Source organism: Sturnus vulgaris, chromosome 3, assembly GCF_052056855.1.
Source record: "Sturnus vulgaris isolate bStuVul1 chromosome 3, bStuVul1.hap1, whole genome shotgun sequence".
In the NCBI taxonomy this organism is placed as follows: Eukaryota; Metazoa; Chordata; class Aves; order Passeriformes; family Sturnidae; genus Sturnus; species Sturnus vulgaris.
Window position 1 is genome coordinate 75,894,367 of NC_142245.1, and position 23,165 is coordinate 75,917,531.

Genomic DNA, 23,165 nt, shown 5'->3' on the forward strand with positions numbered 1-23,165 from the left:
TACAGTAAAACAGAAGACATCACTGTGCACTATTCAAGAAATAGCTCTACTTAATCAATAGCATACAACTCTCACCTGCATTTTTTAAGAAAAAAATAAAGTAGGAGCAGAAAAGTAGAAAAAGGTAAGAATAGTCAGAAGCATGGTAGTGCTTTAAAAGAGAAAAGGCTTAGCAGATAGGACCTGACACAAACAGCATGACTGAGTGGTCATATAATAGAAATCCAAAGTCATAAACAGAAGGAAAAAGAGGAGGTTGGAAGAAACCATTATGTCTCATAGAACTAAAATTACAAACACTCAGTGACATTATCAAACAATAGATTTTTAAAAAAGAGAACTACTGCTTTTTACAGCACATAATATGCTGTGGAGCTGCAGATTTTCTTTCTGAATCTCTAGCAGCATAAATGATTTCTGAGAAGGACTAGACTAGTTGACAGAGAATAAGTACATCAGCAGTTATTAAACACAGCAGTCCAACTGCAACCTCTCACTTTTGTAAGCCCTAAAGCACTGATTGCTGAAAATGCTGGAGTGAAAGCAATCCTGTATGTTCTTATTGTCTTCCTTAAGTACCCACTACCCATCTGTGTAACAGACAAGGTGCTGTACTAGATATACTTTTGAAACAACATATTTTGACCATTCTTAGGATTATTTCCTGTTAATTAGACCTATGAACTATAAAGAAAATAAAAGTTACAGTACTGAAACTGGGTTAATGACTATAACTATTTAGTAAGGCTGCTTTTAGGGCTACTCCACTGAATAAAATTGTGTCTTCACATAGTGTGACTGTCAGTATAGTCTGAAATATGGTGCATGCTGGCTGCTCTGATGGTTGATCCTTCAGAGGCTTGGTACAGATTATCAGTGGATAACAGAAATGGATGAGGGATGGGCATAGGAGAGGACCTTTCACAGCCATAGATCTGCACCAAATAGCGCAGGGCTCTAAAGCAGAAGAAAAAACATATTTGATGGAAATGTATGTCTGTAGCTAAAGCACTGTCTATTATCTCTTCACTCACCCATTACTTTCAGCTACTTAGTCAATGACCTAACTTTAGAATAAAACTTAGTTTTGTTTTGGACTCATGTGCTGGGTTCAAATGCCAAAGGACCCCAGGCATGTTCCATATACTTTTTTTACCCATTCTGATAATACTCCATATTTGGTGGCTACAAACTCTGGTGTAGAGAAACAAAGGGAAATGTAGTGTACATATGGCAGGATGTTCTGCCACCCATTCCAGGGGAATGCAGTCCCATACAGTTTAAGCTCGCAAAACACGGGAATAGTTTGGCTGAGATATTGCTATCAGAATACTTGTTTCAAGATGTTAATATTGAGAAAAATCTCTATACCTAATACCTAAAAAGAAAAGTCATAAGTACAAGGACAAAACTGTAGTATAAATCCTAAGAATTCAATGTTTTATAGATTCTCCTGATATAAAAAATAATGGTGGATTTTTTTCCTTGCTCCCATAAAATTGATTTATAATATATAATAAGATCCACATTTCATAGCTTGGCAGCTGGCACATAGTTCATGGAAAAGCTCTTCTTTGGGATTTCTTTTTCCAGGGCACTGTATTCTTGTTGACAAGCAGACTTCAACTGCAAGAATTTGACTGTTCCTGGTTTTGGAAGGGATTTGCAGTACCTCTTTCGACCAGGCTCCCTTCAGCAATTAGTCTGCTATAGAGCTTCTTTACTTCATCTCCCCAGGGCAGTTCACAGTCCATTTGCATAGCCACTTCCTCCCTTATTGTGCAAAGGTAGCTTTCTCATTTTCCTTCTCTTTATCACTTTATCTTCTATGTATGGCTAGGAAATTCACCAGTTATGAGACTTTCCTAATAATTATTCTCTTATACTTGTCCACATGAACTGGAGAGAATGTGGGCTTGCCAGCATGATGATTCCCTAGCTTTACTCAATAGACTCCAACAGTCATACATTAAGATGCCAAAATCTACTGAATGCATGTCAACAACTATAGATAAAATTGATGTTGTAAACTGGTTAATGAAACTGCACCATTGAAAATTTGCCTTTGGAATGTCTGCAAGGAACCACCCACTGGAGGTATTAAGCACATATAAAATAAAAGAATTTTTAAATACTATTGTCCCTTTTCTCTCCATCTGTAAAAAGGATGGCTCAGTTACTGAGCCTGAGAGGAGTGTGACTCTTCTCAAGGAAGGTATACTACTCAGACACGATAAGATTCTGTTGTATTCCATTTCCTTATATTGAGAATTTCCCACGCCCTTTCAAAGCATGTTTTTAAACCATAGGTCTTTTTGGTTAATCATTAACGTTTCTTTCATAGTAAACTGCAATTTTGGTGATGAAAAACCAGTTTTGTATGCTTCGGTGTTTTTCTTCACATTTAAAACCTAACAAAAGAGACCACTTGTTTCATATTTCTGATATTTTCGTACATAGTTTCATTTCACTATTATCACTTAGAAACTCAAATGTGAGAAAGACACCAGTAACTTAAGTATCATGGTAATTTTATGAGGATTCCACCCACAAAAATTGTCATAATAGTGCTTATTGCTTACACTAGATACACATGCCAAGATTAATTCATTTTTCGTGCATATTGCATTTTTAAGATCCTTCCTATAGATGTTGCTACAGCTTCTTAGAAATTTCAGTAAGGCACTAGTGAAACATTGTCTTAATGTTCTATGATGATAACTGGGAGAGAAGAGGTGGCAGTTCTTTTTTCACACTCAAGGACTCTGGGCTTCTTGTACCTAAATCCCCAGCAAAGTTTCCCACATCTTAAGAAATTGCACTTTCCTTGTCAAACTAGTCAGAAGGATTTCATGCAAGTACAAGATCATTATTTTAGCATCTCTCATCCTGCAAAGGAATCTTTTTACTGCCTGCATGTAGGAATGCAGTCTGTAGATTAGTTACACAAAAGCACTCAGCTCCTTGCTTTGTAGTGCATACAGCTCTGTCTTGTTAAAGCACAAAATATAGGGCTCAGAAATCATCTGGGTTGATCAATCTGGGCACCCGATATGAAAAGAAACCTGTTCTATACAGTCCCTTCATAAATACATTGTTTCATACTAGTACTGTTTATTTCTGTTATTCCCATGGCCAGTAATCCCTGAATTGGTGTCCCAGAACTGCACATTTAATAATCACAAACCTAATAATTTCCATCTTAGATCTATTAAAAAATAGAAAAACACATCTTCTAAATTTCAAATCTCAACTTTTATTGCCAAGTTTACAAGGCAAACTGGTTATGTGAGCACACACCATTCATTTACTGCCTTTTCTTACAATGCAAGAAAATTAAAAGGGAAAGAGGCTGTAAATGAAAAGTCTGTTATAGATGGATGTCTTCTAAGTGATATATGTGATAGAAATGATTAGCATTAACTGATCTTCGCAAAGAATGTACAAGTATAATTCATTATAACGGCTTAGAAGTGCAATTAGTGAACGGTAGTGTAAATGACACTGTTGTTCATAGACCTACCCATAAGAGTAATTATATTTTGAAAACTACTTAGTGAAAAATTGATTGCATGGGTCCTATGGGCATAGATAATTGAGATAAAAATATGTAAACAAATGCCCATTAATAAGTTTTACAGCAAATTTATATATTTACATGTTTATCTAGTTTGGAAATATATAAGGAATGAGATTTTTCTGGTGTTTCATTTTGAAGGCACATTTAAGTGAAAAAAATATTTTATGCCTTTGCAAACACTATTTGATTATTCTTACATTGCATACATTGGTTTAAGTTTTCCCCTCGCTGTGTCCTAATATTTCAAAAAGAGTAAAGTGCAGGAAAAGAACAAACAAATAAACAAATTCGACTATCCTTAATCACTCAGTTTCAAGGACTTTCTAGTGGTGCAGCTTCAGTGTGGCACTTGCCAGGCCACAACAAAATCTTCCTAGAGGTGATTGCAGTTATTCCTTGAGCAACATATTTGGGGTATGATAGCAATACAAACTATAGTTTTTATATAACTGAACTCATTGGACTGATTCTATTTCATTAACAAGTATTAATTCCATGTACTTTTTGAGATTTCCAAAAGCTTTTATTTGATGCTGGCATTTTGCTTGGAGACTGTGTTTTTTCTGAAGATCTTAGTGAATTAATGCGCAAATATTTGGTTATTATATAAAAGAAGTTTAAACTGAGTTTCAAAGCATAAAAAAAACTGTATGATGTGCTTTTTCCCATGAAAATGTATTTATCTGTTTATTAGGCAGTGTTTTCAGCTACAACTTAACTTACTGGGTTGCTGAATACAGGAAAAAAGACTACATCATCTAAACATATAACTTCAAGCATTAATTCCAAAAATGAACTTGACATGGAAGGATGTGAGCTTGATCAAGAGAAAACTTAATGCTGGATAGCAGTGGCAAAATATTTCACTTTTATGCCCACAGGAGCCCCAGTGCAAATTGTTCCTGTGAATCTAAACCTTTCATCAATCAGATGTAAATTATAGCATGCATGACTGGCTGCCTTTTCCATTCTAGAGTTCCCTACAGAGAACAAGAGAGCCAACTGCTACAGAAGCTCAACTAAACTGCAGTCTTTTTGCTCCCTAGAGGTTATATACCAACACATCAGAAGAGGCAACATTCACTTGTATTCCACATCAGGAGATCGTACAAAATCATAGACAGTGAGCCAAAATCTTCTAGAAAAACTTATAATGCAGGGAACCAGGGAGGGAACTATGGGGGAGATGTACTGATACAGCACTAAAAGATTTCCTCCTAACAATACTTTTCTAACTACATGTCAAAGATTTCCTTGAATAGCTGGCTCAGAGAAATTGAACATAAGAGGCTGGATTTTGTTTTTGTTTCAGCTGGGAGGGAGTTCTGTTTTCTTCTTAGTAGCTGGTACAGGGATGTGTTTTGGATGAAGTATGAGAATAATGCTGGTAACACACTGATGTTTTAGCTGCTGCAGTCTCTCTCTCAGGCTTCCCAATGAGGAGCTGCACAAAATGCTAGTAGGGAACATGGCCAGGACAGCTGTCCCAAACTGGCAAAGGGATATCCCATAGCATAGAACATCCTGCTGAGTATGTAAAGTGGACAAAATGGCCCATGAGGGGCCAATCGCTGCTGGGGGTGGGCTGGGCATCGACTGATGGGTGGTGAGCAGTTGTGCTGATTGTATTGGGCTTTAGTTCTCCCTCCGTTTATTACAGTTGTTGTTGCTGATGTTGTTGCTGTCATGTTTTCGTTTGGTTGGGGTTTTTTTTACTTAGTTTTGATTATTAAAGTGTTCTGACCTCAACCCATGAATTTCATTTTTTTTCCCTGATTCTCCACCCCATACATCAGAGTTGGGCAGTGAGCGAGCAGCTGTGTGGTACTTAGTTGCCAGCTGGGGTTAAACAATGATTATCAGAGAAGGATAAATTCTTTATAAAGAATAGAAGCATAAGACTTATTTCCAGTGTTCACATGACTGTCATAAACTTTTATAAGTAATAGGAGGCACAAAACCAGATTTTAAGGATAAAATTAAAAATAAAGCTGTTGAACCATCTAACAGTGAATACCTGAGCTATCATGCAGGAAAACATTTCTGTGACTGAATTTCAGCCACAGAGAAGAAAGCCGAATTTCTTGCTGTGCTTGCTATCTACACTCACCTAATTATAGGTAGAGTTAATGTATGAACAGACCCTATGATCTGTAAAAGCAAACCACAAATGTCAAGCTTTGTGAAGTAAAATCAGAAGACTACTAGAATATTTGAGAAAAGGTGCAGCTTAATGTAGTATTTCTCAAACTTCCTAGTAAATTGTGACCTCCTTTTGTCTCACCAGTCACCATGAAACTTTCTGAGTCAGCAGCAGCTCAATTTCTGCAGAGTAAAAGCAGCTAACAACTGGCTGAAAGTATTTATATATATCGAGCTGTCACAGAGCACTAAAGCTGCTGCTTAATTATGGGTGGTTAATAGTCAGATAGCCAAGGTAAACAGTTGCACCTTGCAATTTTCTCACCTATTGTCACCTCTCACTCCCAATATGAATGCTCCTGTGACCTATTTAGGGACTAGTAATAGATACTGAATGTGGAGATTATAAAGTTACTGCTCCCATTCTGTTAGTCATCTGACCCTTCCACATGCTTCATTTCTTCTCCACTCCTTGTTGGCCTTGCCTATCTATATAGTAAGCTTTTGAAGAAATTCATTCTTGTACATCATTCCTATGACTTGAGATTAGCATCAATGTTTCTCAAAACACACTAATAGTACTAATAGGTTCTCAATAATGATGTTCCATATTACTTTAGTTATTTTAGATAACAAACCAGAATGCTACAAAGTTTTAGAAAGGTGGAAAGCACTTTGCTTACTTCCATGCCCTTCTAAATGCCACTCATTCTTGTATTATAACTCACTGAAATATAAAATCACCACCTGGTAACAAGACTAGGAGCTGAAATTTCAATTGTTGTTAGAGTCTTTAAGTCAAATGTCTGGCATGAATTCTTCAGTTTTTGGAGAAGACTTATGCTGAGCCACCAAGAAACATAATTGCAGAAACTGAAGATAAGTTTAAAGTTTTCTGAGTAAAAAACAAAACCAGACATCTAAAATTTTCACCTTTGTGATTATTTCTGAACACTGTGGACCTTTGTCTTTGTCTGGCAGGTGGCTAAGAGCCGGTGTGATACACAGTGCTTACTGAAGCCCAGTTGCTAGTGGGCCAACATCTAACTACAAAACTCCTGTTCCAACTAATGTAAAAATTGGAAGGACTCTGCAGGAAGTCAATTATCTGAAAAGGGAAGAGTTTATGAAAGACATTTACAATGAAAAGCTGAAAAGCTTTAGCTGTCACTTTATTTACTGCCCCTCCCACGGGTAAGTCTACAAGCTCTCATCTACAGATCCAAGGCACTGGTTATTTTCCTTAGAAAAATCCCTGCCATTTTCCTGTATATCTGACCTTTCCACACGTTTCTATCTTTTTTGATTCAGAATATTAATTGCTTCCTAAGTCTTCCTTAAAGCGAGGTGACAAGAGCCATCTTTCTGCTGGGATAAGCAGTATTCCCAGAATTCAAATAAGTGGCATCTTCATTTATTGATTCCTCGTACATTTTCTTTAACTAGGGAATACCTTAGAGGCCTTCACATTTCTGAGTAATTTTCTGTATCTCTGGGATGCTTACTTCTCTATGTATTCACTTTTGTTTCTCAGATTGAATTAAGTTCTGAATCTGTGACCCCCTGGAAGAAAAAGAGATGAAGGTTTCTGCTGCCTTAATGTTTTCTAGTGAATCTAAATTTAAACAAGTTGATTTTTTTATGGAACATTTTTAAGAAATAAAATAGTGACATACCTATTCCTTATAGAAATCAATTGATTCCTAATACAGACTGGAACTCTACGAAGCATCTGTTAATTGAAATTCCTTTGTTCCAAATCATAAAACCCCTGAGGCCCTATGTGAAGGTTTTAAAACAAAACCTCTTTGCAGAAAACAAACAAACAAAAACTTTAAAATTCTTTAGGCTTCTAGAAAGGATCCTGACATTTGAAAAATAAAAATTTTAAGTTTTAGTAAGTTTACTGATATATCCTCTCTGTTCTCCCTTTTAGCTGACATTCTAGAGGTTCAGTTCTGTCTGGAACTCTGATAAAATGCTATTCATCTCTTCTTTCCTTCCCACATACATACATTCTTGCTCCTTAGCAAAATCCACTCAGAAAGTCATTGCAAGTCGTTTGGTGGCCAAGATACAAATCTTCAGCCTTTGCATTCTTTCAGCTGTCAGTCTAGACCCACGCTGACTCTTGAATAATATCAAAAGCAGCAGCTCATGAGATTCAAGTCCATATGCCCCCCCCTTTTGCTGTCTTTAGTTAGCTCTACAGCTACTTTGCTCTAATTTACCAGGAATAATTGAAATAAAATTAAATTAAATTAAATAGGATTTTGATTAATACCTAGGAAAAAAAATCACTTTTGAAATATAATAATATAAATAATATAAATAATATAACTAAACATTTGCAAGCAAATGGAATAACTTACATAGTCCTCATCAGATATAGTATCAACCTATGATGTCAAAATAATTTTTAATGTTAAAACGAAGCTGTACAGGAGAAATACGCTTTTCCTTGATTTCTTCTAAAATGCTCTCACCAAATAATCTCTACAAAGGCTTATGTAGAACATGCAGGAATAGCTTATTGGGTTCATAAAATGACTTTTATTCAAATTTCCAATCCTTTGGGAAAAATATATATGTATTTATATAGATATTTGGGGGTTTTTGCCATATTCCAATTTAATTACTCTTAAATGTTTTAAAGATCTCACTGAAATCTCTCTTGTACTTTCCGAGTTACATATAAAAACAGTTCTATTACTCTCTAGTTTCTAAACAATCATATTTTCATCTCTGGGTATTGAAGAGAACACAAGTTATTAATTCCTTCAGCAATTTAAGCTAAGAGATATTGTCTTTATATTTGTCTCAACACCAGGAAACTGGAAAATTGTATGCCATGCTCACTTAGCTTATGAAATTGTCATCAAGTTTATGTACAACAGTAATGGATACTTTTTCCTTAAGTAAATAATGCATCCTTTTAGAATGGAAATTACGAACCCCAACTTAGCAAAAATCCATGCAATCTTTGAGTTCTGAGGTTTAAGTTCCTCTATCTTTTCCTCTGTAGTTAGGAATTCAACAACTTTCTCTTAGTTGTTCAGTTGTTCAATTTCCTCTCCAGGAAAACCTTTGTGTCAGAATCACTCTTGAGGGAATCATACCAATGTGTTAACAAAGCAACATTTTTCAAATATACCGGAGTTTTGATTTGCTTTGGTTTTTTTCCTGCAGATTTAAAAATAGCTGGTAAATGACTAGTCATTTTGAAAGGGTTGATAACATTTTCAGTTTTAAGTAGACTACATGAATTAGGCAAGAAATGCAAAGAATATATCGCAAGTGACAACATACCAAAAGAAGAGAACTTTAGAAGAACTGCTTAATCATAGATGATCCTATACCCTTGTTTCCTCCCCCAAGGACAAAGTGTATTCCCCCAGAAACCTAGCAAAGGCCCAAAATTACAGCACAGTACTGCATCAATACCTCTGACTTTAGAATCATAATTCCTACACTTGCAGATTTCACTCAAAAATCCAGTTGCACTCAGTAACCTTTCAGAAGTTATCCAAACTCCAGAGGTTTTATCAAGAGTTAGAGAAAAATGGTTACTAGCTCACAGTTAGCTCATAGCTCACATTTACCATAACTTTTTGATGATTCTCAGCAAACCATTTCTTTGTCAGCTCTTGACAAAGTAGCCAGCTGTAAGACACAGTTTCATAAAGATAACCTCTGAATGGATTGGAATGAAATCCCTTCAGGAGATCTAGGAATCTAAGTTAGCAGCATCTTGGTTATACAGAAAGTCACCCACAATATCTGCTCTATGATGCTTACAATCTAACTGTGTTTTCATTGGGGGAAGGGGTTTCATTCCACTTTTTTCCTTGCACTTGGCTTAATGTGAGACAGATTTTAGGAATTTTGTAACTGTTTACTTTACATTTTGTGATTACAATACTTGTCACTTAAAATTTCAAAATTCTTTCAATTGCCACTTTTATTCATACATTTTACTTCAAACCATATCTTACAAAATTCCACTAGAGGCTTCCTTTTATGATCCATTCTCAAAATTAATATTACATTTTTGAAAGCCACTCCATTACAATCAAGTTACATTTGCTCTTGGTTTAATGGCATATTGTTCAGGATAACTACAATAACTACTAAAGATACAAGAAACTATAAAAATTTTTAAAAATATATAGAAGCTTGTGTTTTAAGATAAAAAAAAATCAAATTAATTCCACTGCAGTTTTTTTTAAATAGGAAAAGTTATTAAAGTTATACTTATTGTCATTGGGGAATAACACAAGAAATCATAGGAGTGTTAAAAGCACTCCTCCGTCTTTCACTTTTCTTCAACTGTATCCTTGCCCTGAAAGAGACATCAACTCAAATGAAAATCCATACAGAGAATATAGACCTGGAGTCACTCACATACACTTTATTCAAGAGTTGGATGCAAGCCAGCTCCAGTCTGGAAGCAATCTAAGCACGTTCATACAGTGTTGCATGCAGATTTATAAGCCCTGCCTCCCAATGTTGATGTTCCCCATGATGTTCACTAGAGCCTTTGCTACTGTTATTTATTTTATTTGGAATGCACTCAGATGCAATGGTGATGAGCCTCAGTACAAAACCCTGTGAGAGAGAGTGACAGAGTGTGAGACAGAGATGAGAATGAGAATAAGGGCATTTTTATTACATTCGTCTCAGTTTGAAATTCATAATCCTCTGAAATTCTCTGAACAATGGACTTAAACTACAGTCAGCAATTCAAGAGGAACAGATTCCTCACATGAGCCTCTTGGTGTATGGTGCCAAAAGGTCAAAAACATTGCATATGATTTAAATGTGTAAGCTGAGACTCTGAAGAGAAACCACACATTCTGAAGTGGTGTGAGAAATGACCACGAGCCCTTTTAACACTAGTTTCTGTCACAAAGCAAATCTTCTCTAACACCAACCTTCGATTATACCTCTCTACTCTGCTAGTTAAAAGTGTAAGGGAGGAAACTGCATTCTCTTACAGCCCAAATATTCTCTGTTCTGCTCTCAAGGGACCTTAACATATCTGGCTTTGGGCACTTAATTTTCTTCCCTTACTTTGGGATGTTGCAAAATTGAGAAAGAAATCATAATATTATATATTTTATTATAGTAAATGTTTTCTTAATCTATCCCTTTCACAAACATATATAAAGAATATACTGCACGCTTACATTCTGTTTCTCCATGTGCACAAAATTGCCACAAATAAAATGAGAGTCATTGCTTATTCTTTGTATCAGATAAGAAAAAAGTTTTAAACCTTTTTATGGAGTGATAAAATAGAAACAAATTTTATAATTTATGGTTCACAGGATGCAACGATTGACATTATATAGAAATTTAATCAGTCTTGCAGAGCTCACAGACATATCACAGTAGGAGGTTCTTTTGACATTTCATGGAGAACTAGGCAAGATGAGGTACAATATGTGTGCATATTTCAGTATGTTATGTGTTTTCTTAAGCTTTTATCCTTTCAGAAGTCACTGTCATTTTGAAGGAATCATTCCTTCAAAAAGTTTTAAATACATGAAAGACAAACTTCAAGATTTGTTTTGAGCAAAACAGAGTTAGAAATACTTGCAGAGGTAGCCAATTCCTTTCTGATACAGACTTCAGAAAACTGAGACACTTTTTTAACACCTTCTCTATACCTCTTGAAATCTGTCAGGTGTACAGCACCTGGCTGTAGCCACATAATCAGGCTATAGCCCTAATGTCATGTAGAGCTATGACTGGAAACATTTTGCTGCAAAGTCTATCAAGGGTGAAGGATGAAAAATTCAACTCAAAGCCTTACCCACCCAAAGCTACCTAATTTCTACATTCCAAGCAACAAAAAACAGAGCCTGAAGAAGGCACTTAATTTCATGCTAATTTTTAATACTCTTATTAGCAGTATGCTGGTTTCTATAATGAACAAAGAGTGCCATAATTTTACTTCATCCAGCAGATTCCATTATTGTTGATTGAAACAACTTCGCCTCTGAAAAAATTTTATATCAGAGTGCCATAATTACATTTATAGCTATTTATTAAACCTACTTATACACTATTATCATATAAGTGCTTGTTGGACAAAACATCTGAAGCCTCAGATACTTTATTGTATGCCAGTGATTATGACTGTTTTGCAGAAATTCTCATTAGGAATGTAGGCAGCTACATAAACCTTTTGATAATGTTATCTGATACATTATTAAATGTTTTGCTGCTGTTATCAAACTAATAGCCTAATTTTTCTCATTCTCCACCATTTTTACTCATACCCCAAAGTTCTGGGTTAATTATACAACCCATAGTATTCACTTTTTTAATGGAATTAAATTCCATTTTCACAGAGCTACCTTAGGAAACAAAAATAAATATGAAGCACTGAAAATAGCTCAAAAATACATATCTGGCCAGATAGCCAGCTTAATACAATACTTTGCTATATTATTAGATGATAATCTTTTTTGATATTATGAAGTAGGAACAAGAATCACAGCCATAAATTACTTTGAGTGGAGCTGGATTAAACTTTTTTTAAGAAGTTTTTTCCCAGTAAATATATGCAGCATTCAGTTCGTTGTTTTACTTCAAATTAAAACTGTGTTTTCTTAAACTGCATGTAGAAAAAAAATCAACCCAATAAAGAGCCCAGTAACAGTAAGCTAATGATTAAAGTTTGGGGCTGGGCTACCACTGACTGATGGCTGGCTGGAGAGGTTTTCTTTCCTATCTGATCTATTCTCAGAGACATCATGAGCCATGGATAGAGCCATGAATATTACAGTAAACCCACAAACACAAAACCAAACCCAAAAATGGTTATGTGGTAAAATTCTGGGTTAGGTGATAGCAAAGACAGAGTTACTCTAGAGATTTCAAAAGTAAAGGTATCGGTGAATTCTTATATTCATGGATTAGTTAACTTTGTGCTTTTATATCATGCCAATTACTGTAAGCTTATTTGATTATAGACAATCAAGAAAATTCCATTCTGAACTAAAACTCCAATAGGGTCACCATTTTTTTTAACTTTTTTTGGTTCAATAAAATTAAAAATTTGGCACCAGACAACCAATTTAAAAACCATAGAAACCAGTCATCAAAAACCAATAAAGGCTAATTTTTTTTCAAGCTAACCTGTTCAAGGATAAGATATCAACTAATTTCAAAAGTTTTGTGTGGCCTATAAAAGTCCACCTCTGGCTTCTGTAAACAATTTTTAATATACCATTGTTAGACCTAGGAAGTTGCAATTTGGGTTTACATGTCAGTATTCGTCAACAAAACACAAAACTTCATCTGGAGAAATAGAGCATGAAATCACTTTCTCACCCTGCTTCTGTGCATCATACCTAACAACACTGAAACTTAAAAAAAACCCCACACCAATATTTAAGTGGTGTAAAAGTAAGTTGTCAGATTATTTTCTCAACTCAATGTCAAATCCAGAAGTACACACACTTCTGTTAACAGCTAGAAATCTGAACACTTCATTGCAACTGCTGCATTACCTTTACCTTCTATTTTTCATAATTAAAAACCAAAGCACAAAGAACCTCTAAAAATCAGCACGTTTAAATCCTACACATCTGTGAGAGCATAGGAACAAACATTGACAAATTCCAGCTGTCTCAAGATGACTAGCCAATAATTAGTGAGAAGCACTGTTGACCATTGAAGACTTAAATTTGAGTAAAAATACTATCTGGCTTCTGAGAAAAGAGGGCTAAGCAAAACTAATAGTCCTAAAAATTCATCGTGAGGCTCATGCAGGCTTCCAGAAGAAGCACACAGTACTATTCCTCTTCCTACAATTTTAACATCAGCAGGGCTTCATCAAACTACCCAACTTTCATTTCATTTAGAACCTCACTTGTTATGTGGCACAGCATAAGTGAACAAATGATGAAAATGTGCTGTATATAAGGCAGTATTTTGATTTAGGAAGAGAATTATCCATAAGGTTTTTGGTTTAAGACATCAGATATACAATTACAATAAAAAATTAAAAGCAATGTTTTGGACCAACTTGCTTAAGCTGTTGAAGGACTATTTCAGGTTTTTTATTTACTGACATCCTGCAACTCATAGTTCTCCATTTGCTGATCTGGCAAGATGCAGGTGTCCAAGAGAAAGCCTCTGTTAGTTTACTCCCTTATGTGAACATTACAATGTGTATAGAAAAATCTCTGTTCAATCCTTTCTTGCTTCTCCTCCTTATTCAGGACTTCAATCAACTCCATCTGGTTTAGGAAAAAAAAAACCACTCAAACCCCAAAATTATAAAAAAAACCCTAACTACTGAAGAAACCTAACTATTCAAAGAAATCCAGGACACTTTAAGACAATCTAGGGTCTACTTACCATAGAAGCCACTTAAAGGCTTTCACAATCTGGAAGACTTTTCATGCAAGCAAAGAAAAGTCTCAAATGAAGGCTCCTATCATCTTATTAAAAGGTGACTTTAAAGGTTGCACTTAAAATTATAAATTTAAGTTAAAGTTTCTTCATTTGTTGCTGCTTATTCAGGCCTTCTTTGGCTAGCACAGTTGAAAAGAAAGATTTATCAGTCAAACAGCTCCGTTCTTCTCTTCTGCTTTCTGTTCAAGTATCCTCTGTCCGGTCTTTTTCCTTTAATCCTTTGCTTCTTCTGTTTACTCCCTCTATCTTTTTTGTAATTATTGAAGGAAAAAAGGAAAAAAATACGTTTTAATATCTAATCCATGTTTCCCTAAAGTAAGAGGGGAAACTATTGTCAAAAAGGGATAGAGACTGGATAATGTGGTTAGCTGAAAATTCTTGTCATCTGCTCCAGAGACAGAGCCATAATTGTTATTGCTTCTTGCCTGGAAGAAAGGTATAAAATTGTGGATCTTCCCTGATGCCTCTTGCATCCTTAAACAGACTGCTTTAAGTCACCAGGGTTATCAGGTTGGACTCATCCTGAACATTTAATTCATGTTTAAAGAGGGAAGCTCTCACACAATTGTAAACACAGCTAACATTTTTGTGGGGATTTTCAGGTTAAGGTGTTCACACATTGCTTCAAATCCCTAATGTAACATGGAACTTGTAAATTTTGAAGGAGATGAAAAGATAAACATAGGAGGAGTTAATAATACAAAATTCAGGCTCTTTGCATTGGATCATTAAGCACAATTAGTTGCAGCACCCTTGTTACAAGGCAGTAAGAGTAAGCACTTCAGATGTAATAAAAGGCAGTACATCACTGATAACCAATCTATATTCAGCTTACTACCACCTGTAAATGCAGGCAATATGTTTCTTTTAAAGAGGCTTGGAAAGTGGTTCCCAGGATACCTTTAGGGAACGTGTACTTTTTGAATTAATTAATCACTGGATGTCATCACTGCTCCACTCCACTGCATATGAAATAGCACTTCTCTGGCACTTGAAAATCTTAGTCAGAAGGAGGTTCAAGTAAAACAGTTTAAGATAAATATAACTTCAGTGCAAGAGAGATTAGCAGGAGTTAATTCCAAATGGAAATGGAGAAAATATCACTGCAACTTTTATATTGCAGATGAGTTTCCTTCATTATTTGCATTATTTTCATGCATATCAGCTTAGAAGATTTTCCTTTTTTTTTTCCTTTTAGTAACATATTGAGTGAATGCTTTTTCAGGGAGGTGATCTTGGCAGACATATATTGCATGAATAAAAGCTTTTAAAGTTCTCTACCAATGTACATTGACCCTAAGATCCTGGCCAATACAGCATTTTATAGCGAAGAAAGACAATTTTTTTCCAAATAGGGGTCTTTTTTTGTCATATGTACAAATAGAGGTAGGATACCAAAGCATGAATTTTCACTAGTGACCCTAAGGCAGAATGTGAACCAATGTCTCCAGAGGGGAAAGGCTAATGCACTAAACTACTGCACCACCAAGTCCCCTTCACTTTCCAATTATCACAGAACCTCTCCTACTCCTGTGACATTCTCCTTGCCACACAGGTCAAAAAGTGAGTTACTGTCAAATGTAATTAATCTATCAGCTGGCTCAGGAATACCATAGAATTAAATGAGTGGTGCTTGTCCCAGGTATGGTTGCAATACCACAGATTTACTTTCAGGCTTTTTATATCTGAAATCATGACTGTTTTCTCATTCATATAGTACCAGGTCATATCAGATTTAGAGACATCTTGTAAGAGGGAAAAACCTTCTTGGTATCTCTTTCATAAGAAATTTCAGGTTTACAGGTCCTACAAACCAAAGACCTCTGCTGAAGATCCTTTATTGCCAATGCAGAAGATGATGTACGAGAGGTCTGTTTCTAAATATGTAGCCATGTTAAAAGTGTGATCCAAATATATTTTTGGGGGTTTTTTTAGCACACTTTTTAGTTATAAAAAAGTAAGCTATTTATGAACTCAGAAAAGCAACATATACTTAAAACTCAAAAGGTCATGATAGTTTTTTTCCTCCCTAACTTTTCTATATCCTGCAGATCATAAAAATAAGTTTCAAGTGATGCTCTTCAATGATTGACAAGACTAGCTTACTTGTACAAAATCCCCAACATTTATGCCCTGAATAAAATCATATTTTCGCACTTAACAGATTTACTCTAATGTTGACACAAATACTCTTTCAATTATATGAGATTTCTCTTCCTTGAAGGATTTAATAATTTAGTACTACAGATTAAACAACACTGCATGGTTTCATGTGGTTTCAACCTGTGAACCCTTTTTCCTTCCTTTTTAAGGTTATTGGCTTTATTTTGTATGAAAGTGTCACACAAGCTTACTAAAGATGTTCAATAATTATGAAGTTCTTGGCCTCAAAGGTATGAACAAGTGAGTACAAAATTAGATTAACCAAAGTCTCCATTTTATACCAACAGTTAGTTGCAGTTATTTTGGTGTCTAAAGACTTTCCTTTATCCTAACCTTCCAGCTCCACTTCAGGGAAAAAAAACAAACAAAAACAACCAAACAAATAAAACCACAAACACAGCACAAAACTTACACAGTTTAACTTTTTTACTTTAATAAAGTTGCTCATTCTGACTGTTCTTTAAATAAGGTCTGTAAATCAGGATCCTGCACTAAAAATTTGCCTCTAGCTTCAAAAAAATTCCACACAGGTCTCTGCCAGCAACATTGATCCTGCTGCAGTGGTATCAGTGCTGTGTCATCACTGCCCTGCCAATCCTTTGCATTTGCTTCATGCAGACTTAGTGGGTATATAACAACTGTTATAAAAATATTCATTTGTTTTTTTCCTAAATACTTCTTCAAAACAAGTTCTGTAAACTTTCTGGGTATTGATCAAACACATTTTATAATTTTACCTTTATGTCTGTTCTTCAGACATCAGCTAATGAACTTTTGCTTAAAGAAAACACCCAGAGGAACCACAGAACCATTGAATGGCCTGGGCTCTAAAGGGCTCTAAAGATCATCCAGTTGCAACCCCTAAGCCATGGGCAGGGACACCTTCCACTCATATACTTCATGTAATGTTGATACATCAATCTTTAAATTACAGTATTTTTAGGGAAACTTTAATTTTATATATTACATGTTGTTTACAACCAAGACTTCACTGCAAAACTGATTCCCAACAGAAAGAAAAGGAATCATTTCTTAGACTAAAATAGCACAACAAAGACCTCAGGTGCCATTTCCTTAAAAATCCATCATATTTTGCTTTAAAATATCTAATGCTAATGTTTTGGTCTGAAAAATATGCTGTAATTAGCTAGAACTACATAGTAAAATAACTTCTTAAAGAAGTTCCAAAAGCTACTTTTTTTTAATCAGCTGAAATATGTAGATAATACGTTGTTTTGATTGCCTGTAATATTTAGCCTTCATCAGCTGCACAGAGATTTGCTGTGATTTAAAATCCCTAGAATTTCAGCTAACAACATGGAGTTTCTTTGGAAGAAGGAAAACATTTTAAAATAGCAATTACCACCGTAATTGCAAATAGCTGAAAGTTTTTGAATTTTTGATGGTCTGAGTCTAGGCTTGATTTGCAACATCGTTCTTGATTGCATTCCTCTGTAAATCCTCTGTTGACATTCAGGGTTTGCTGTGGAGTTTTTGTTTGTTTGTCTTCTTGGGTTTGTTGCTGTTGTTGTATTTTGAGTTTTTTTGTTTGGTTTGGTTTTTGTATTACCAACATTGGTAGAAACTCTCATCCAAAAACTGGGGAAAGAGTAAGTGAAGAGAATAAGGAAGGATGAAGGTAAAAAATTAAAAGTGTTTCACATGAATATTCCATCTTTTAAAAAATGCTTCTAGAATATATTCCGAAGGGTTCTTCTAAGCAGATTTTTAAAGAAGTTAGCAAATATTTTTAGTGGGAATGAAAACATCAATAATTTTCCTAATAGATTCCTTTCAGCTGCTGTTCTTTATTTGATTTCACTTCAGAAGTCAAACAAAACAAAAGTAGATCACCAGCTCCAGCTCCTTCCTCTCTGCTTCTAATCCAAAGGAAGGCAGTTCTTCCTCAGGATGAATAGCCATAGTCTTAAATATATACTGCATATCCATAATTCTCCCTTGATCAAGTTTTTGGAAAATCTAATTGTTGGTACCATCAATTGCATTGATAAGAACCATAGTAATTGCCGTTAGCAGAAGCAGATCTGTGAAAGGTATTTTGAAAGGAGTTTTGTATCACTGATTGCATGCAGTTTGGAAAGCCTTTTTATATTTGATAGTACTTTATGCATTTGTATTTTTACTTCTCAGAGAAGGCAATTACTTATGGAGTAGTGTATGCCAATTTAGCAAGAACAACTGACTATTCCCAGTGTTCATAACACAGATTACAAAATAATATCATATATACATATATACATATAGAGTATATACTATATTTGACAATATTTCAGTATTTAATAATCATGAAGAGACTGAGGGAAATCATAGAATGACTAAGGGCATGTCAGAGACAAAGATGAAAATATTTTGGGATGCACAGTCTGATGAGTCATCTTTTACGATTGGTTAAATCCTAAAAAAATTCTTTCACTCTCCTTTTTAGACTATTTTTGAAGCAAATTCACATTGTTATATATTTGCCCTTCAGACATTGTAGGATTGTCTGATGCAATAAGACAAAAATGGCATCTTCCAGAGAGTGAAGTTTCAGTGTCAATATCTTAAATATTTTCCTTGTTTCTTATCTTTGTTTACCCTTACCTGCAAGGACAGGAACTTACAGTTTTTTAAGTCTGCTTTGGTAAATTTGAACAGTTTTGCTCTTTGTAACATTTTGTAACTGCTTTTAGTATTTGTCCAAAAAACATTAAAAAAACCAAAAAGACAGAGAATATCCCACCTGCTTTGAAAGTAAGGCCATTATAAGACAGGTATGATATTTCTTATCATCAGGGTTATGATATTTACTGAGCATATGGCAATCTGCATTTATTTAATTACATGTAGGCTTAATTAGTAAATTTACCTAAGCATTTACTAATATTTGCTCTTCTTAAAAAAAATTAACCTGTGAAGGGTTAAAATTAGAGCACAATAGAAATACATTCTTTGATAGGAGAAAACATATTAAAAAAATCCTAGTAATGGGTGTTCTTACTATTATGAATACTTCTAAAAATTCAAATGAGCAGCCTAAAAGGCTGAAATTGTTTACCGGCTGGTAGTGGGTGTTTATGGAAGGACTTTGATTAATCAAATATTTTCTAAACAGTTGCTCTTAAATGTCTGAAAATAAGTATTTTTAAACTGGACTGACTTAAAATGCCCAGAACACAGGCCCTTGGAGGAGTGTATGGCCACTCATAAATTTATTTTGTAAGAAATAATACATAATTCACCAAAAGTTTGAGAAAAAAGCCCTTTAGCTATGCGTAAATTGATTGGGATTATATAAAGCAGACAACTCTTCCTTTAAAAAGAGATCGTGCATTTGTACCAATTTCACCAGTTGGAAAATAATGAACAGATGTAATAGAGTACAGTTGAAGATCACTAAATTCTAAATGTTCTCATGATCAGATCAGCACTCGACTTTTTTGGTGAAATAATAATGAAGTTATTTTTTTTTTCCAAGGAACATTTCCAGAGAATCCCAAATTAGATTTTCTTATCCTTTACTCATTCATAAAAAGATTATAAAGCATGCTGGAATCATACATGATTTGCTTCTTTTAGTTTCCTATATCTGTCTAGTTTTCAATCTTTTCCTCTTTTGTTTTCATAATTTTATATAGGTTTATTTTAGTTTATATGAATATACAGTATCTAGTAAAATGGGATCCAGATGGTAATGAATTTTTCATACTAGATAATAAAAAATAATATAATAACACCAGTAGCACAACAGAGCCCTCAATCTAAAGTGTTAATTCCCCTTTTCCTTGAAAAAGGTGCTTGTATCAACTTTAATAATGTGAGAGATGCATTTTGTTAGTTAATGCCCTCTGTGGACAACTATATACAATTAATTCACCACCCAATTACAAAATTGGGAAATTTTCCAGCTCCTTCACCTGTAGACCATGCTAGTGCCACAGTCCTCTTGGCTCTCTTCACAAAGATCTCCATAACACCTTGCATGTGCAGTAAGGCAACCGACATCCTTTACTTTAAATAGCATCCAATCTGCCTGTCAAATCAAATTATTGTCTCAGTGACAAGTCATAAAGACAGCTTGAACACACTGTGAGTCAGGAGTAATAATTGATCTCTTGAATATTTTCCCCATGCTATGGACCTGGTGCTCCAAATGAGCATACCCCGAGTATACTTTAGAAAGATCAGGCACCGCCACTTCAAAGCCTGGTGACTGCAATACAGTCACATGCTATAAGGAGGACCAGTTCATATCCACTTCCTCAGAATTCCTCACCAATGCACTTTATTAATGTGATTAAATCACGTGCTTTGTGAGGCAAATGTGAATTTGTATTTAGGTTAGTAACAGTTTGGATACAGTCACATAGTTTCCTGCAAATAGTCCATGAAAGAAATAGTCACATTTTCTCTTGACCTTACCAAAAAACTTTCTTCTGTTTTCATGATGGAAATTGTCATTCAATTTTAAAGCTTCTTCTATTGAGATATCACAGACGTTCATGTATTTTTATATGTCCTTTTCAAAAAAAGGAAATATCATGTCTAAGCTTATGAAAAAATATTTGTCCCTATATATTTTTTTCATGTTTTCTTCCAGAAGTTGGTTTTTGTCCTGAAATTCTTAAGCAGTTCATAATGTGATTTGTAATTTTTTTCTATAAATTGCATGTCTTCTCAGGCATGAATGTGAAAGATATAGAAATTAATATTTTTTTATTATTGAGCTGCTCCTTTCCATTATAGAAGGAGAAAGAGACATTGTTGGCCAAAAGTCAACATTACAAACTGTTTAAATGTGAACCTTACAGGAAAGAAAAAGCTTGCTGGCAGATTTCTTAAAAAAGATCTTCCTAAGTAAATTATTTCTTTGCTGGTCTTTCGCATAGTATAGTGTAGGTTCCAAACAGCCTTCCTGCATATCCCCTCCTGTCCTTCCCAGACAAAACTGAGTCTAAAATCAATTTTTCTTTTAATAGATAAGAATAAGATCAACCTTAAAAATGCCATGAAATCAAGAGGATATGATAGTGTAGCTACAATGAAGTGTGGCTTTCTTTAAGCAGGATTAAAAATCAAATTAGAAAATTAATCTTTCTACAGAAATAACAAAATGTTCACTCTCCTCTTTATATCCTCTAATGGGCACAGCTGACAACTCACAAGTAGTTAAGATTGTTCTTATGATAAATGAAATAGTAATTTAAAATGATAATTTGTATCAACATACATCTTTAGATAAAATAAGAAGGAAAGAGTAAGATTTAAAACCGAGTGAGGCATCTGAAGTGGGACTTGGATCAAACAATGTAATGTGAAGACATGAAAGTACATACATAAATAATAACCTTTTATCACTAATCCTCCTAAATTGCCTAGGTTCCTTTTTCCATACACATCTAAAGCTACCCCAGACCAACCAAGGTGAGTACTTCGTTACCTAAACCTGACTTAAATTCCCAGACTAAAAAGTTCCCTGATACATCTACACTGGAGCACACAAGTTCCCTTACCAGACATTTCACAAGGAGGCCTGACACCTGACATGCTGTGATAGATTCCCACTGAAGTTCTCCATGTATCCAGCTTTTAGTATGCAGTGTGGAGACTCCCATAGTCTAAGTGCTCTCACAGCTCCGACTTCCTGAATAAACTCTTACACACACATATTCCAAACAACCCTAAAAGCTTTCAACACAGCAACTATGGGAGATTCTCTTTTAAGCAGTGAGTTATAGTGTTGGCATTTCAGTCATCAATACTAACCATTAATTTCAGATGAGTTTATTTTTGTGCTATTATCAACGTATCCTATATTCATAGACAATAAAAATAGCATTTAGGCTTAATGGGAACAGCATATTTACAGGTTATGAATTAACTATTGAGAAAAATGTACTATTGCTGACAGAATTCCCCAACACTTACCATCACAAAAAGCACTATCAACATATGCAAACAAGCTCAAACAGATTCCACATTGCTAATATGGAACTAGTTTATCCCACAAATACACAGTGTTCCCTGCTGTGATGAAAGAAGACATGTCCCACAAATTAAAGTTGTGCTGAACAAAGAAAGAGGTTTTAAGAAAAGACCCAATTGTTATAAAAAGAACAATCCTAACACCTCAAATGACTACCAAGAAAAGCAATACAGCCTTGATATTTAAATGCACTGTCAATTTGATAATGAAAAAAATGCATAAGAAGGAATCAGTGTCATATACTGAAAATTATATTATTTGCTGATGACAGTAACCATCATAAGTCAAACAACCGAGATTTTCATAACCATATTCAGTCATTTCACAATATACAAATCTGCAACTTGTACAAGTGTGGAGCCCTGCCATTCAAACAGAAACGACTTCAGTTGTTCACTGAATTAAAGTCTCATGTAAACACTAAAATACACTGCTTAAGGAGATGTGTTGAAAGACCAGCTGATAATGTACATCAAGCAAACATCATAAGGAAATGGAGTAGACAGACAAAAATAATTTTAAATTTCAAGATATCGTATTGAAATAATCAGGAAAAAAACCTATAAAATATGAAAAATTCATATGATATGAAAACATATTTGAAAACACTCCAGATGTTTTTATATTGATATGCAATTTTTAGTACAAATTAGATCATGGTTATGACCAGAGGGTTTTTTTAAAGTTACACTTAAAAAGAAAATTCACTTTTCAAACTTTAAGTTATCTAATTGTAAAAATGTCAAGAATTCATTTTCAAACTAAATTAGGGGACTTTACTGTTGACTCATACTAATGCCACTTCTAACTTCAAAGCATGAATTATTTGTATTGAAAAATAATTTTGATGGAGAATTCCAA

General features: G+C 34.6%; 1 protein-coding gene across 49 annotated transcripts in view; it reads right to left on the minus strand.

Annotated features, from left to right (window-relative positions):
* LOC148224426 (uncharacterized) overlaps window positions 1–23,165 on the minus strand; it is a 227,952-nt gene that overhangs the window by 135,221 nt on the left and 69,566 nt on the right. The window contains exon 4 of one of the 49 annotated variants that reach the window (XR_015802589.1): window positions 13,485–14,401. The exons of the other annotated variants lie outside the window; for them this stretch is intronic. The gene's annotated coding sequence lies outside the window, so the exon portion shown is untranslated. Of the gene's footprint in view, window positions 1–13,484; window positions 14,402–23,165 lie in introns of those variants that run through there. 49 annotated transcript variants of the gene reach the window in all.